Source organism: Pleurodeles waltl, chromosome 12 (genome assembly GCF_031143425.1).
Source record: "Pleurodeles waltl isolate 20211129_DDA chromosome 12, aPleWal1.hap1.20221129, whole genome shotgun sequence".
Classification (NCBI taxonomy): domain Eukaryota; kingdom Metazoa; phylum Chordata; class Amphibia; order Caudata; family Salamandridae; genus Pleurodeles; species Pleurodeles waltl.
Genome location: NC_090451.1, coordinates 116,198,046 through 116,216,122, shown reverse-complemented (window position 1 = coordinate 116,216,122; position 18,077 = coordinate 116,198,046). Strand labels below are relative to the sequence as shown.

Sequence of the window (18,077 nt, the reverse complement as noted above, 5' to 3'; positions counted from 1 at the left end):
GTATGCACCAAGCAGCTGAATGTGTCTGAAGAGACACCCAGAAAAGAAAAAAAGAAAAATATGTGGGGGCCTGTTCCGAGCCCCTCCTGGCCTGGAGGAGTTTGGTCGGCCGTGGATTAAGTTTTTGCAGTGTTCACTTCCCCGACCCCAGCACTCATAGAGCACTTGAGACTTGCAGGGCAGAGTGGTGGATCTTGTTAAGAAGTCTGAGCTTCTTGGTTTATGGGGAGTCTTGTCACTGGAAGCAGAGAGGTAAATATTTGCTGTGATCTGCTACTCAAAGAAAAGTCCCTGATCTAACTTGAAAAGATGGGTTTTAAACAAACGCTAAATCTATCCACTCCACGGACACTGTGACCTTTTTTGAGCCTATCAGAGCCACACCAGGGTAGTCTTTTCAGAGCCCAAGTAGCTCGCCGTGATCGTATAGTGGTTAGTACTCTGCGTTGTGGCCGCAGCAACCTCGGTTCGAATCCGAGTCACGGCATTGCGGGAGTCAATGTCACGGCAGTTGGGCAGCATTTTTATTCTCACTTCTTAATATTTACATGAGTTAAGAGCTTGAACCTAATTTCAACGGTGAAATTAAATGTCTTTGAAGAACGCGTTAACAATGTTATTATTTATTTCACCTTTCTGCGCTTTTACGTTTGTGGCGGTCCTGATGTGAAAAGTATGAGCTACAGTTTGGTTTCACGGGATCCGGTCAGCAAGAGGGATGGATGTCTGTGTCTCCTGTACCTGCATCGCCGAGGCTCCTGTACTGACGCGGAGTAGCTTTCAATGTTGAAAGGGATCCTGCTAGTCAAATATCAGTTTTTGCAGCAATTCAGGCCGCGAAGAAAAAAGGTCTAAAAATAAATATTTGTATAGAAAGTAAGACTGAGCTCCCAAGGGTCTGAACGAAAAAGGCGACGGAGAAGGACACTGAGAGGCGCGCTCACCCAATGAGCGTTTGGCTTCATCATCCCGCACCCGACGGATCACCGGGCAGCTAGAGGGAAAGTTTTAAAACTTAAGCCAAGTTTATTAGTCGTGGTCGAATCGTGAATTACACAATTACGCTCCTTTGTGGAATTTGGAGTAATGTGGGGAAAGACATCTACCCAAGAGCGGAGGAAAAGAGCGCGAGCAGCGGCTGTTGTGCCAGTTCTGTTGCATTTAGAGCTATTTTCTTGTGCAAAGTGTATATCAGGTTCCTTTCGGATCTGAGCGTGTATTTTGCACCAGGAAAATAGCCTTGTGTAATTCTGTACAACCTCGCATAATGTTGCTGTAATTTCGCGTAATTACACTGCAGTGAGTTACACTGGTTACGCCCATCCCTACATTTGACTCATGTTTAACAGAGAGGTCCGTCCATCTATTGATCCATTCATCTGTCTATCCATCTTTTTGCCAGTGTGCCTGCTTATCTATCTGCTCACCTACCTGTGCGTGACTGTGAACCTGTCTAACAGAGTGTTGATGCCTGGCTGTATGCTTTGTTAACACTATAACGCTCATAGGGACATTGAGGAGGACATCTTGGCGCTATGTTTTTTTTTGGTATGAAGCAACCGTTTTCAAATCCTGACAGTCCACACAAAGTTAATCATATGTGATCCCATTTTCGTACCAACAGCTGCTTCTCTATATACTTATCGGTCCACGTCTATTACTACATGTGCTTTCTATTTACTTTCTATTTCAATCTGGGTATCTGCCTTACTGCCTATTTCTGCCCATCTCTGTTTATGTTAACACTTTAAAGCCTACATGCTGACTACCAATGTCTTTGTGGCGTGGTTATTTCTAAAGCAGGCGCGTGTGATTTACAGCGGTTTCTGTGAAGCTGATTATATCTCATCCATGATTTACTAACAGCTACATACCTGCTTTCTGTCTACAAACCTGTACAGATGCATTGGTGCATGTGGCTTATTTATGACGATCTGTTTAACCTTCTATCCGTCCTTCTATCTGTGCAACTGTCTTACAGTTCCCCCTCTTTTATGTTGTTACAACACTATTTGTTAAACAAACCTTCACAGTCAGAAGGGCTTCCAGGCGCTGTTATTTATTAAAAAAACTGCAAAGAACACCAGTTTATGCAATGTTGATGACATTTACTTCACCCCTTTATTGTTGCATTAATGGGTTTTCAAGTCACAAAACGGGTCCCTGATGAAGCCTAAGTGGACTTCTGTGAGAAGGTAGCCTCTTTCTAGCCTTGTTACCCCCACTTTTGGCCTGTTTGTGAGTGTATGTCAGGGTGTTTGTCACTGTTTTCACTGTCTCACTAGGATCCTGATAGCCAGGCCTCAGTGCTCATAGTGAAAACACTATGTTTTCAGTATGTTTGTTATGTGTCACTGGGATCCTGCTGGTCAGGACTCCAGTGCTCATAGGTTTGTGGCCTATATGTATGTGTCACTGGGACCCTGTGTAGGAGGCTGGACTGGCTTGTAGTGAGTACCAAGGGGTACTTGCACCTTGCACCAGGCCCAGTTATCCCTTATTAGTGTATAGGGTGTCTAGCAGCTTAGGCTGATAGATAATGGTAGCTTAGCAGAGCAGCTTAGGCTGAACTAGGAGACGTGTGAAGCTACTACAGTACCACTTAGTGTCATATGCACAATATCATAAGAAAACACAATACACAGTTATACTAAAAATAAAGGTACTTTATATTTATGACAATATGCCAAAGTATCTTAGAGTGTACCCTCAGTGAGAGGATAGGAAATATACACAAGATATATATACACAATAGCAAAAAATATGCAGTATAGTCTTAGAAAACAGTGCAAACAATGTATAGTTACAATAGGATGCAATGGGGAAACATAGGGATAGGGGCAACACAAACCATATACTCCAGAAGTGGAATGCGAACCACGAATGGACCCCAAACCTATGTGACCTTGTAGAGGGTCGCTGGGACTATTAGAAAATAGTGAGAGTTAGAAAAATAACCCTCCCCAAGACCCCGAAAAGTGAGTGCAAAGTGCACTAAAGTTCCCCTAAGGACAAAATAGTCGTGTTAGAGGGAGAATGCAAGGAAAACACAAATCAGCAATGCAACAACGATGGATTCCTGACTGAGGGTACCTGTGGAACAAGGGGACCAAGTCCAAAAGTCACAAGCAGCTCGGAGATGGGCAGATGCCCAAGAAATGCCAGCGGTTGGTGCAAAGAAGCTCTTACTAGGCTGAAGAACTGTGAATACTGCAGGAACGACAAGGGCTAGAGACTTCCCCTTTGGAGGATGGATCCCCCACGTCTTGGAGAGTCGTGCAGAAGTGTTTTCCCGCCGGATGGACGCCAACAAGCCTTGCTACACGCAAATCGTGCGTTTAGCGTTTTTGGACGCTGCTGGGGCCCAGGAGGGACCAGGAGGTCGCAAATTGGACCTGCAGAGAGAGGGGACGTCGAGCAAGACAAAGAGCCCTCACTGAAGCAGGTAGCTCCCGGAGAAGTGCCAGAAACAGGCACTACGAGGATGCGTGAAACGGTGCTCGCCGAAGTTGCACAAAGGAGTCCCACGTCGCCGGAGACCAACTTAGAAAGTCGTGCAATGCAGGTTAGAGTGCCGTGGACCCAGGCTTGGCTGTGCACGAAGGATTTCCGCCGGAAGTGCACAGGGGCCGGAGTAGCTTGCAAAGTCGCGGTTCCCAGCAATGCAGCCCAGCGAGGTGAGGCAAGGACTTACCTCCACCAAACTTGGGCTGAAGAGTCACTGGACTGTGGGGGTCACTTGGCGGTGTCGCTGGATTCGAGGGACCTCGCTCGTCGTGCTGAGAGGAGACCCAAGGGACCGGTAATGCAGCTTTTTGGTGCCTGCGGTTGCAGGGGGAAGATTCCGTCGACCCACGGGAGATTTCTTCGGAGCTTCTGGTGCAGAGAGGAGGCAGACTACCCCCACAGCATGCACAAGCAGGAAAACAGTCGCGAAGGCGGCAGGATCAGCGTTACAGAGTTGCAGTAGTCGTCTTTGCTACTATGTTGCAGGTTTGCAGGCTTCCAGCGCGGTCAGCGGTCGATTCCTTATCAGAAGGTGAAGAGGGAGATGCAGAGGAACTCGGCTGAGCTCATGCATTCGTTATCTAAAGTTTCCCCAGAGACAGAGACCCTAAATAGCCAGAAAAGAGGGTTTGGCTACCTAGGAGAGAGGAAAGGCTACTAACACCTGAAGGAGCCTATCACAAGGAGTCTCTGACGTCACCTGGTGGCACTGGCCACTCAGAGCAGTCCAGTGTGCCAGCAGCACCTCTGTTTCCAAGATGGCAGAGGTCTGGAGCACACTGGAGGAGCTCTGGACACCTCCCAGGGGAGGTGCAGGTCAGGGGAGTGGTCACTCCCCTTTCCTTTGTCCAGTTTCGCGCCAGAGCAGGGGCTAAGGGGTCCCTGAACCGGTGTAGACTCGCTTATGCAGAATTGGGCACATCTGTGCCCAACAAAGCATTTCCAGAGGCTGGGGGAGGCTACTCCTCCCCTGCCTTCACACCATTTTCCAAAGGGAGAGGGTGTCACACCCTCTCTCAGAGGAAGTTCTTTGTTCTGCCATCCTGGGCCAGGCCCGGCTGGACCCCAGGAGGGCATCTGCCTGTCTGAGGGGTTGGCAGCAGCTGCAGAGAAACCCCAGGAAGGGCAGTCTGGCAGTACCAGGGTCTGTGCTACAGACCACTGGGATCATGGAATTGTACCAACAATGCCAGGATGGCATAGAGGGGGCAATTCCATGATCATAGACATGTTACATGGCCATATTCGGAGTTACCATGGTGAAGCTACATATAGGTAGTGACCTATATGTAGTGCACGCGTGTAATGGTGTCCCCGCACTCACAAAGTTCAGTGAATTGGCTCTGAACAATGTGGGGGCACCTTGGCTAGTGCCAGGGTGCCCTCACACTAAGTAACTTTGCACCTAACCTTTACCAGGTAAAGGTTAGACATATAGGTGACTTATAAGTTACTTAAGTGCAGTGTAAAATGGCTGTGAAATAACGTGGACATTATTTCACTCAGGCTGCAGTGGCAGGCCTGTGTAAGAATTGTCAGAGCTCCCTATGGGTGGCAAAAGAAATGCTGCAGCCCATAGGGATCTCCTGGAACCCCAATACCCTGGGTACCTCAGTACCATATACTAGGGAATTATAAGGGTGTTCCAGTAAGCCAATGTAAATTGGTAAAATTGGTCACTAGCCTGTTAGTGACAATTTGAAAGTAATGAGAGAGCATAACCACTGAGGTTCTGGTTAGCAGAGCCTCAGTGAGACAGTTAGGCACCACACAGGGAACATATACATGCACACCTATGAGCACTGGGGCCCTGTGTGACAGGGTCCCAGTGACACATACATATAGGCCACAAACCTATGAGCACTGGGGTCCTGACCAGCAGGATCCCAGTGATACATAACAACCATACTGAAAACATAGTGTTTTCACTATGAGCACTGAGGCCTGGCTATCAGGATCCCAGTGAGACAGTGAAAACAGTGACAAACACCCTGACATACACTCACAAACAGGCTAAAAGTGGGGGTAACAAGGCTAGAAAGAGGCTACCTTCTCACACAATGTCACACAGGGCCCCAGTGCTCATAGGTGTGCATGTATATGTTCCCTGTGTGGTGCCTAACTGTCTCACTGAGGCTCTGCTAACCAGAACCTCAGTGGTTATGCTCTCTCATTACTTTCAAATTGTCACTAACAGGCTAGTGACCAATTTTACCAATTCACATTGGCTTACTGGAACACCCTTATAATTCCCTAGTATATGGTACTGAGGTACCCAGGGTATTGGGGTTCCAGGAGATCCCTATGGGCTGCAGCATTTCTTTTGCCACCCATAGGGAGCTCTGACAATTCTTACACAGGCCTGCCACTGCAGCCTGAGTGAAATAACGTCCACGTTATTTCACAGCCATTTTACACTGCACTTAAGTAACTTATAAGTCACCTATATGTCTAACCTTTACCTGGTAAAGGTTAGGTGCAAAGTTACTTAGTGTGAGGGCACCCTGGCACTAGCCAAGGTGCCCCCACATTGTTCAGAGCCAATTCCCTGAACTTTGTGAGTGCGGGGACACCATTACACGCGTGCACTGCATATAGGTCACTACCTATATGTAGCTTCACAATGGTAACTCCGAATATGGCCATGTAACATGTCTATGATCATGGAATTGCCCCCTCTATGCCATCCTGGCATTGTTGGTACAATTCCATGATCCCAGTGGTCTGTAGCACAGACCCTGGTACTGCCAAACTGCCCTTCCTGGGGTTCCACTGCAGCTGCTGCTGCTGCCAACCCCTCAGACAGGCATGTGCCCTCCTGGGGTCCAGCCAGGCCTGGCCCAGGATGGCAGAACAAAGAACTTCCTCTGAGAGAGGGTGTGACACCCTCTCTCTTTGGAAAATGGTGTGAAGGCAGGGGAGGAGTAGCCTCCCCCAGCCTCTGGAAATGCTTTCTTGGGCACAGATGTGCCCAATTCTGCATAAGCCAGTCTACACCGGTTCAGGGACCCCTTAGCCCCTGCTCTGGCGCGAAACTGGACAAAGGAAAGGGGAGTGACCACTCCCCTGACCTGCACCTCCCCTGGGAGGTGTCCAGAGCTCCTCCAGTGTGCTCCAGACCTCTGCCATCTTGGAAACAGAGGTGCTGCTGGCCCACTGGACTGCTCTGAGTGGCCAGTGCCACCAGGTGACGTCAGAGACTCCTGCTGATAGGCTCCTTCAGGTGTTAGTAGCCTATCCTCTCTCCTAGGTAGCCAAACCCTCTTTTCTGGCTATTTAGGGTCTCTGTCTCTGGGGAAACTTTAGATAACGAATGCATGAGCTCAGCCGAGTTCCTCTGCATCTCTCTCTTCACCTTCTGATAAGGAAACGACCGCTGACCGCGCTGGAAGCCTGCAAACCTGCAACATAGTAGCAAAGACGACTACTGCAACTCTGTAACGCTGATCCTGCCGCCTGCTCGACTGTTTTCCTGCTTGTGCATGCTGTGGGGGTAGCCTGCCTCCTCTCTGCACCAGAAGCTCCGAAGAAATCTCCCGTGGGTCGACGGAATCTTCCCCCTGCAACCGCAGGCACCAAAAAGCTGCATTACCGGTCCCTTGGGTCTCCTCTCAGCATGACGAGCGAGGTCCCTCGAATCCAGCGACGCTGTCCAAGTGACCCCCACAGTCCAGTGACTCTTCAGCCCAAGTTTGGTGGAGGTAAGTCCTTGCCTCACCTCGCTGGGCTGCATTGCTGGGAACCGCGACTTTGCAGCTACTCCGGCCCCTGTGCACTTCCGGCGGAAATCCTTTGTGCACAGCCAAGCCTGGGTCCACGGCACTCTAACCTGCATTGCACGACTTTCTAAGTTGGTCTCCGGCGACGTGGGACTCCTTTGTGCAACTTTGGCGAGCACCGTTTCACGCATCCTCGTAGTGCCTGTTTCTGGCACTTCTCCGGGTGCTACCTGCTTCAGTGAGGGCTCTTTGTCTTGCTCTACGTCCCCTCTCTCTTCAGGTCCAATTTGCGACCTCCTGGTCCCTCCTGAGCCCCAGCAGCGTCCAAAAACGCCAAACGCACGATTTGCGTGTAGCAAGGCTTGTTGGCGTCCTTCTGGCGGGAAAACACTTCTGCACGACTCTCCAAGGCAAGAGGGATCTGTCCACCAAAGGGGAAGTCTCTAGCCCTTTTCGTTCCTGCAGAAACCTCAGCTTCTTCTGTCCAGTCGAAGCTTCTTTGCACCCGCAGCTGGCATTTCCTGGGCATCTGCCCATCTCCGACTTGCTTGTGACTTTTGGACTTGGTCCCCTTGTTCCACAGGTACCCTAGATTGGAAATCCACAGTTGTTGCATTGCTGGTTTGTGTCTTTCCTGCATTATTCCTCTAACACGACTCTTTTGTCCTTAGGGGAACTTTAGTGCACTTTGCACTCACTTTTCAGGGTCTTGGGGAGGGTTATTTTGCTAACTCTCACTATTTTCTAATAGTCCCAGCGACCCTCTACAAGGTCACATAGGTTTGGGGTCCATTCGTGGTTCGCATTCCACTTTTGGAGTATATGGTTTGTGTTGCCCCTATCCCTATGTTTCCCCATTGCATCCTATTGTAACTATACATTGTTTGCACTGTTTTCTAAGACTATACTGCATATTTTTGCTATTGTGTATATATATCTTGTGTATATTTCCTATCCTCTCACTGAGGGTACACTCTAAGATACTTTGGCATATTGTCATAAAAATAAAGTACCTTTATTTTTAGTATAACTGTGTATTGTGTTTTCTTATGATATTGTGCATATGACACTAAGTGGTACTGTAGTAGCTTCACACGTCTCCTAGTTCAGCCTAAGCTGCTCTGCTAAGCTACCATTATCTATCAGCCTAAGCTGCTAGACACCCTATACACTAATAAGGGATAACTGGGCCTGGTGCAAGGTGCAAGTACCCCTTGGTACTCACTACAAGCCAGTCCAGCCTCCTACATTGGTTGTGCAGTGGTGGGATAAGTGCTTGAGACTGCTTACCACTCTTGTCATTGTACTTTTCATAAGAGAAAAATATACAAAACAAGGTCAGTGTATATACACATAGCCAAAAAGTTTTGCATTTCCTCTTTTCACTCTTTTCTAAGTGCTGAAAAGTACTCCTAAACTTTCAAAAAGTTCTTAAAAGTTTAAAACGTTTTTTTCTGTCTTTCCAAAAAGTTCTGAAAACTTTTGTCTCTTTCTCTTTCTCTATCACTTTAACTCTCTCTAAAAAATGTCTGGCACAGGCCAAAGTGTTGATCTGTCCAAACTTGCATATGACAACCTTAGCTGGAAAAGAGCAAGGAGTCTCTGTATAGAGAGAGGTTTGAGTGTAGGGAAGAATCCTGCCTTGGAACTGTTAATTAACATGCTTAGAGAACAGGATAAGGCCAGAGGTGGCCCATCTGTTGAAAAAGTACCTAATAGTTCCCAATCTGATTCAGGGACTCCCCCAGGAAAAGATTCAGGAAAGAAACTTTCTAGCCTGCCCATTACTAGACAATCTAGCATAGATGGTAATGATGATGAGCCACACCAAAGAAATAGTGTTATCTCACGTCATAGCAAAATCATTTATTCTCACCATACTGGTAGTAATGTTTCTGTAAACCAAGCTGTTAAGTTGGCTTCTGTAAGGGACAGGTCTCTTTCTGTTCATTCCCATCATAGCTCTGTTTCTAGAAATGTCCCTCCCACCAACCCTGATGACAGAATGTTAGAGAGGGAACTCAATAAGTTGAGGGTGGAACAAACCAGACTGAAGCTTAAAAAGCAACAGCTGGATTTGGATAGACAGTCTTTTGAATTAGAGAAGGAAAGACAGAAGTTGGGTTTAGATACCCATGGTGGCAGCAGCAGTATTCCCCATAGTCATCCTGCAAAAGAGCATGATTCCAGGAATCTGCACAAGATAGTTCCCCCTTATAAGGAGGGGGATGACATTAACAAGTGGTTTGCTGCACTTGAGAGGGCCTGTGTTGTACAGGATGTCCCTCAAAGGCAGTGGGCTGCTATCCTATGGCTATCATTTAGTGGAAAGGCTAGGGATAGACTCCTTACTGTGAAAGAAAGTGATGCCAATAATTTCCATGTTCTTAAGAATGCACTCCTGGATGGTTATGGCTTAACCACTGAACAATACAGGATAAAGTTCAGAGAGACCAAAAAGGAGTCTTCACAAGACTGGGTTGATTTCATTGACCATTCAGTGAAGGCCTTGGAGGGGTGGTTACATGGCAGTAAAGTTACTGATTATGACAGCCTGTATAACTTGATCCTGAGAAAGCATATTCTTAATAATTGTGTGTCTGATTTGTTGCACCAGTACTTGGTGGACTCTGATCTGACCTCTCCCCAAGAATTGGGAAAGAAGGCAGACAAATGGGTCAGAACAAGGGTGAACAGAAAAGTTCATAAAGGTGGTGACAAGGAGAACACTAAGAAGAAAGATGGTGAAAAATCTCAAGATAAGCATGGGGATAAGGGTAAAACCAAAGATCCCACTTCAAATCTTAAACACTCTTCAGAGGGTGGGGATAAAACAAATTCTTCCTCTTCTTCTCAACCTACACAATTTAAAAAGCCTTGGTGCTTTGTGTGTAAAAATAGAGGCCATAGGCCAGGGGATAAGTCCTGTCCAGGTAAACCCCCTGAGCCTACCACCACTAATACATCAAGCTCTAGTGCCCCTAGCAGTAGTGGTACTAGTGGTGGGACTGCTGGCAACAGTCAAGTTAAGGGTGTAGTTGGGTTCACTTTTGGGTCCATAGTAGAAACTGGGGTAGTCACTCCCAAGACAGTTTCTGTCACACCTAGTGGCATTGGCCTTGCCACACTGGCTGCTTGTCCCCTTACAATGGATAAGTACAGGCAGACAGTTTCAATAAATGGTGTGGAGGCCTTGGCCTACAGGGACACAGGTGCCAGTTTCACTTTGGTGACTGAAAACCTAGTGCACCCTGATCAACACATCATTGGACAACAGTATAAGATTATTGATGTCCATAACTCCACTAAGTTTCTTCCCTTAGCTATAATTCAGTTTAGTTGGGGTGGAGTTACTGGCCCTAAGCAGGTGGTGGTATCACCTAGCTTACCTGTAGACTGTCTCTTAGGTAATGACCTAGAGGCCTCAGGTTGGGCTGATGTAGAGTTTTATGCCCATGCAGCCATGCTGGGCATCCCTGAGGAATTGTTCCCTCTCATTTCTACTGAAATGAAAAAGCAAAGGAGAGAAGGCCTGAAAACTCAGGAACCCTCTCCATCAACAGGTAAAAAGGGTATCACAGTATCCCCTAACCACCCTACCATTCAGGATACCATTCCTGTGGTGGGAGAAACCTCTCCTGGGGTGGCACCTGTTCCAAGGGAATCATCAGTTGGCAAAACTGTACTCCCTGAGGTGGAAGTACCTCTCTGTGGGATAACTAACATTGGTGAGAAAAAGAGCACCATTTTAGTTAACATGGAGCATCCCTCCAACCCTCCCAGAGAAACTTTAGTGCAGAAACTCTGCACTGCCTCACAACACTTAGGACAGCATCCCTGCCCTAGTGTGGAGCTCATAGGACAGCATCCCTGCCCTGCTCCAACCCAAGAGAAACAGCATCCCTGTTCTCTCTTCCAGCCATATGGACAAAGTTTTTGCCCAGCTATGGCTTTTCTGAGACAGCATCCCTGTCTGGCATTTCCATCACTACAAATAGGTTCAGTGGACAATTCCCACTGCTCTAAACTAAAACTTACTGATAGAAACTCTGAAAATACATCTTCACATTGTTGCTTAGCTAAAAAACTTCAAACAGGGTGGTTTACATCCACACAGGGAAGTAACCATATAGTGGATGATAAAGGGAGTAACCAGTCTATTGCAGAGCTACTCTCTACTTATCACCACTTAGACAATAAAGTTTCAACTGGCCAAGGTTAGCCTTATTGTCCTTCGTTTGGGGGGGGGTTGTGTGAGAAGGTAGCCTCTTTCTAGCCTTGTTACCCCCACTTTTGGCCTGTTTGTGAGTGTATGTCAGGGTGTTTGTCACTGTTTTCACTGTCTCACTGGGATCCTGATAGCCAGGCCTCAGTGCTCATAGTGAAAACACTATGTTTTCAGTATGTTTGTTATGTGTCACTGGGATCCTGCTGGTCAGGACTCCAGTGCTCATAGTTTTGTGGCCTATATGTATGTGTCACTGGGACCCTGTCACACAGGGCCCCAGTGCTCATAGGTGTGCATGTATATGTTCCCTGTGTGGTGCCTAACTGTCTCACTGAGGCTCTGCTAACCAGAACCTCAGTGGTTATGCTCTCTCATTACTTTCAAATTGTCACTAACAGGCTAGTGACCAATTTTACCAATTCACATTGGCTTACTGGAACACCCTTATAATTCCCTAGTATATGGTACTGAGGTACCCAGGGTATTGGGGTTCCAGGAGATCCCTATGGGCTGCAGCATTTCTTTTGCCACCCATAGGGAGCTCTGACAATTCTTACACAGGCCTGCCACTGCAGCCTGAGTGAAATAACGTCCACGTTATTTCACAGCCATTTTACACTGCACTTAAGTAACTTATAAGTCACCTATATGTCTAACCTTTACCAGGTAAAGGTTAGGTGCAAAGTTACTTAGTGTGAGGGCACCCTGGCACTAGCCAAGGTGCCCCCACATTGTTCAGAGCCAATTCCCTGAACTTTGTGAGTGCGGGGACACCATTACACGTGTGCACAACATATAGGTGACTACCTATATGTAGCTTCACAATGGTAACTCCGAATATGGCCATGTAACATGTCTATGATCATGGAATTGCCCCCTCTATGCCATCCTGGCATTGTTGGTACAATTCCATGATCCCAGTGGTCTGTAGCACAGACCCTGGTACTGCCAAACTGCCCTTCCTGGGGTTCCACTGCAGCTGCTGCTGCTGCCAACCCCTCAGACAGGCATCTGCCCTCCTGGGGTCCAGCCAGGCCTGGCCCAGGATGGCAGAACAAAGAACTTCCTCTGAGAGAGGGTGTGACACCCTCTCTCTTTGGAAAATGGTGTGAAGGCATGGAGGAGTAGCCTCCCCCAGCCTCTGGAAATGCTTTCTTGGGCACAGATGTGCCCAATTCTGCATAAGCCAGTCTACACCGGTTCAGGGACCCCTTAGCCCCTGCTCTGGCGCGAAACTGGACAAAGGAAAGGGGAGTGACCACTCCCCTGACCTGCACCTCCCCTGGGAGGTGTCCAGAGCTCCTCCAGTGTGCTCCAGACCTCTGCCATCTTGGAAACAGAGGTGCTGCTGGCACACTGGACTGCTCTGAGTGGCCAGTGCCACCAGGTGACGTCAGAGACTCCTGCTGATAGGCTCCTTCAGGTGTTAGTAGCCTATCCTCTCTCCTAGGTAGCCAAACCCTCTTTTCTGGCTATTTAGGGTCTCTGTCTCTGGGGAAACTTTAGATAACGAATGCATGAGCTCAGCCGAGTTCCTCTGCATCTCTCTCTTCACCTTCTGATAAGGAAACGACCGCTGACCGCGCTGGAAGCCTGCAAACCTGCAACATAGTAGCAAAGACGACTACTGCAACTCTGTAACGCTGATCCTGCCGCCTGCTCGACTGTTTTCCTGCTTGTGCATGCTGTGGGGGTAGCCTGCCTCCTCTCTGCACCAGAAGCTCCGAAGAAACCTCCCGTGGGTCGACGGAATCTTCCCCCTGCAACCGCAGGCACCAAAAAGCTGCATTACCGGTCCCTTGGGTCTCCTCTCAGCACGACGAGCGAGGTCCCTCGAATCCAGCGATGCTGTCCAAGTGACCCCCACAGTCCAGTGACTCTTCAGCCCAAGTTTGGTGGAGGTAAGTCCTTGCCTCACCTCGCTGGGCTGCATTGCTGGGAACCGCGACTTTGCAGCTACTCCGGCCCCTGTGCACTTCCGGCGGAAATCCTTTGTGCACAGCCAAGCCTGGGTCCACGGCACTCTAACCTGCATTGCACGACTTTCTAAGTTGGTCTCTGGCGACGTGGGACTCCTTTGTAGAACTTCGGCGAGCACCGTTTCACGCATCCTCGTAGTGCCTGTTTCTGGCACTTCTCCGGGTGCTACCTGCTTCAGTGAGGGTTCTTTGTCTTGCTCGACGTCCCCTCTCTCTTCAGGTCCAATTTGCGACCTCCTGGTCCTTCCTGGGCCCCAGCAGCATCCAAAAACGTCAAACGCACGATTTGCGTGTAGCAAGGCTTGTTGGCGTCCTTCCGGCGGGAAAATACTTCTGCACGACTCTCCAAGGCGAGTGGGATCCGTCCACCAAAGGGGAAGTCTCTAGCCCTTTTCGTTCCTGCAGAAACCTCAGCTTCTTCTGTCCAGTCGAAGCTTCTTTGCACCCGCAGCTGGCATTTCCTGGGCATCTGCCCATCTCCGACTTGCTTGTGACTTTTGGACTTGGTCCCCTTGTTCCACAGGTACCCTAGATTGGAAATCCACAGTTGTTGCATTGCTGGTTTGTGTCTTTCCTGCATTATTCCTCTAACACGACTCTTTTGTCCTTAGGGGAACTTTAGTGCACTTTGCACTCACTTTTCAGGGTCTTGGGGAGGGTTATTTTGCTAACTCTCACTATTTTCTAATAGTCCCAGCGACCCTCTACAAGGTCACATAGGTTTGGGGTCCATTCGTGGTTCGCATTCCACTTTTGGAGTATATGGTTTGTGTTGCCCCTATCCCTATGTTTCCCCATTGCATCCTATTGTAACTATACATAGTTTGCACTGTTTTCTAAGACTATACTGCATATTTTTGCTATTGTGTATATATATCTTGTGTATATTTCCTATCCTCTCACTGAGGGTACACTCTAAGATACTTTGGCATATTGTCATAAAAATAAAGTACCTTTATTTTTAGTATAACTGTGTATTGTGTTTTCTTATGATATTGTGCATATGACACTAAGTGGTACTGTAGTAGCTTCACACGTCTCCTAGTTCAGCCTAAGCTGCTCTGCTAAGCTACCATTATCTATCAGCCTAAGCTGCTAGACACCCTATACACTAATAAGGGATAACTGGGCCTGGTGCAAGGTGCAAGTACCCCTTGGTACTCACTACAAGCCAGTCCAGCCTCCTACAACTTCTGAGCTGCTGTAGCTCTGTGGGGTCTCCAGCTCTCCTAGGGCCTCAGATCTACCACTACAACACCAGCCTTACCCTAAGTTGTGCAGCAGATTTTTTATTTATTTTATTTATTGGTATTTCAGATGGTACATATTATTCACAGGATTGTAACAGGTTGCAGAGCTGTATGAATCTCCTTTCCATGACAACTTTTGAACAGTTACCCATTACTGCTATTATATTATGTTACCACCACGCTGAGGGCTGTTCCTTGCATAAATCTGTAAGCAGGCTTGTGATCTGTGGTGTGGGCCTCCTGTGGGTCTCCGGTTCAGCGCTGTATGCCCATGGAGCAGGGTGGTCGGTTGCCACCATTTCCAGCTCTGGCACATCAGGTACTCATCATCTCTTATTACAACAAATAACAAGCAAGCCAAACAACTTGCCCAGAAACGAGACCTAACTACGCATCGTGTGAGTGTGTCTACAGCTGTATGGGGCCCAGCCGGGGGGGGGGGGGAAGGGACCCAGGGGAACCCTCCCAGTGTATGATCTTCCAGGGAGGTCTAGGAGAGGTGTGTTTGTCGTGCTCCTAACTCCGCAAGTTAAGAGGCCCATCTGCATCATCATCATAGTCATGTCAGGAGTGTTCCATGCTCCCGCCACCTCTGCCCATAGGGGAGCTATCTGTCTGTTCCTCAGCCCTCTCATTTCTTCCCTCTGAAGTGCCCTTTCTTCTGCCTTGCCAAGGAAGTGATGTCTGCTTATAGCAAGTGTCCTACTTTTATAATGTTTTCAGGGCACTTCGCCCACTTCATATCTAGCCAAAATCCTTTAGCACTGGGAGACCACGTGTCTGCTGAATATCTTACCTCCACCATTGGGGGTGTAAAAGGTGTACTTTGGCTCTGTTGTAAATTATTATATAGGGCTCAGTTTGGTTGGGTTGTGAATTGCTGTCAAGCTCTAAATCTCAGAATTCTCTTAGTCACACCTTTTTATGTCTTGCGTACACAGTGAATGTGCTGTGAGACATATTGTTTAGAATTCAGTGGGCTTACCACACGCCCATAGCTTACTTACCATTAATTGTTTTCTATGTCACTCACATTTGCAATATTTCGATTGCTTAGCTCCCATAGACTGAATCTTCCTTTCTTGTGTTCATTCCTCCATGGAGGATGGACCAAGTACATGTGTTCTTTTCGTCTTTCTACAGTACGCTATTTTTTATATTTTAAAAGTGTTTTCGTATCATTCTTGGATGTGCAATGTGCTTTCCAACATTCATGACAAGCATACAGCTTATTTTTCTCCCTAAACGCCGTCTTTATCGACACTTTAGTTACTTTCTCACACTGTATTCCTCTACATGACTATACTCTACTCCCCTCAGTGCCACTGTACTCTACACTGTGCAACTCTATACCACTCCACTCTACTCAGTTCTACTCCACTCTAATCTACATTGTTCCACTCTATCACTCCACTCTATGCCACTCTAATCTATGCCACTCCACTATACGCCACTTCACTCCACTTTATGCTACTCCATTCTATGCCACTCCACCCTGTCACTCTCTGCTATGCCCCTCTACTCCACTCCACTCCACTCCACTCCACTCTACTCTATGCCACTTCCCTTCATTCCTCTCTACGCCACCCTACTTCATAGAATGCCACTTTATGTGACTCTATGCCACTCTGCTCTACATCACTCTAGAATACTCAACTGAACTCTACTCTATACAATTCCACTCTACTTTACTCCTCTCCACTCTATGCCTCTCCACTCTATGCTACTCTACTCCAGTCTACTGTACGCCACTTTATTTTATCCCATTCTACTCTACGCCACTGTACACCACTCAACTCTATGCCACTCTACTCCATTGCACCCCTCTCTACTCTACGCTACTCTACTCCATGCTACTATACTCCACTCTAAGCCACTGTACTCTCCACCACTAAGCTCTATTCCACTCTACTGTATGCCACTCCATGCCACTCTAATCCACCCCACAGAATGCCACTCTACTCTATGCCACTCCACTCAACTCCATGCCATTCCACACTTTTGCACTCTACCCTACTCTGTGCCTCTCCATTCCACTCCATGCCACTCCACTCTATCCCACTACGCTCTACTCTAGTTCACTCTATGCCACTCCACTTTACTCTCTCCCACTCTACTCTATACTACTTCATTCCATGCCACTTCACTGTACTCCACTCCACTCCATCTCACACAGTATCACTCAATGGCACTACATGCGCTCTACTCTATGCCACTCTACTGCACACTACTCTATGCTGTGCCACTCTACACTACTCTCATATAGGCCTTTCTACTCTATGCCACTTTTTTCTCTGCTCCTCTCTACACCACAGTGTCACTCCATGCAACGCGACTGTATGCTACTCAACTCCACAACACTCTACTTCATGCAGTCCGACTCCACTCCTCCTAATTCTTTGCCACCCGTCTCCATGACACACTGTTCTCTGACTCTATGCCATTCCATGCCACTTCACTCTACACCACACTATGCCACTCTACACCACACTACTTTACTCTATGCTACTCTATGCCATTCTATGCAACCTCACTCCTCTCTACCCCACTCTGCTCTATGCCACTCCATTCCTCACAATGCTATTCAACGCCATGCCAAGGCACACCACTTCATTATATTCCACTGTATTCTATGACACATTACGTCACTCTACTCTTTGCACTTCAATCTACTCCCTTCTATGACCCTCCATTCATCACCACTCCATTGTTTGCTAGTCAAGTTTACGCCACTTCATTCCACACAATGCAACTCTAAAGCAGTATGCACCAAGCAGCTAAATGTGTCTGAAGAGACACCCAGAAAAGAAAAAAACAACAATATGTGGGGGCCTGTTCCGAGCCCCTCCTGGCCTGGAGGAGTTTGGTCGGCCGTGGATTAAGTTTTTGCAGTGTTCACTTCCCCGACCCCAGCGCTCATAGAACACTTGAGACTTGCAGGGCAGAGTGGTGGATCTTGTTAAGAAGTCTGGGCTTCTTGGTTTATGGGGAGTCTTGTCACTGGAAGCAGAGAGGTAAATATTTGCTGTGATCTGCTACTCAAAGAAAAGACCCTGATCTAACTTGAAAAGATGGGTTTTAAACAAACGCTAAATCTATCCACTCCACGGACACTGTGACCTTTTTTAAGCCTATCAGAGCCACACCACAGTAGTATTTTCAGAGCCCAAGTAGCTCCCCGTGATCGTATAGTGGTTAGTACTCTGCGTTGTGGCCGCAGCAACCTCGGTTCGAATCCGAGTCACAGCAGTTGGGCAGCATTTTTATTCTCACTTCTTAATATTTACATGAGTTAAGAGCTTGAACCTAATTTCAACGGTGAAATTAAATGTCTTTGAAGAACGCGTTAACAATGTTATTATTTATTTCACCTTTCTGCGCTTTTACGTTTGTG

The 18,077-nt window shown here is 47.6% G+C and overlaps 1 non-coding gene across 1 annotated transcript; it reads left to right on the top strand.

Moving 5' to 3' along the window:
• Positions 1-415: 415 nt before the first annotated feature.
• TRNAH-GUG (transfer RNA histidin (anticodon GUG)) lies at positions 416-487 on the top strand. Its single transcript has one exon. It is a non-coding gene; the product is annotated as a tRNA-His (tRNA).
• Positions 488-18,077: the final 17,590 nt, after the last annotated feature.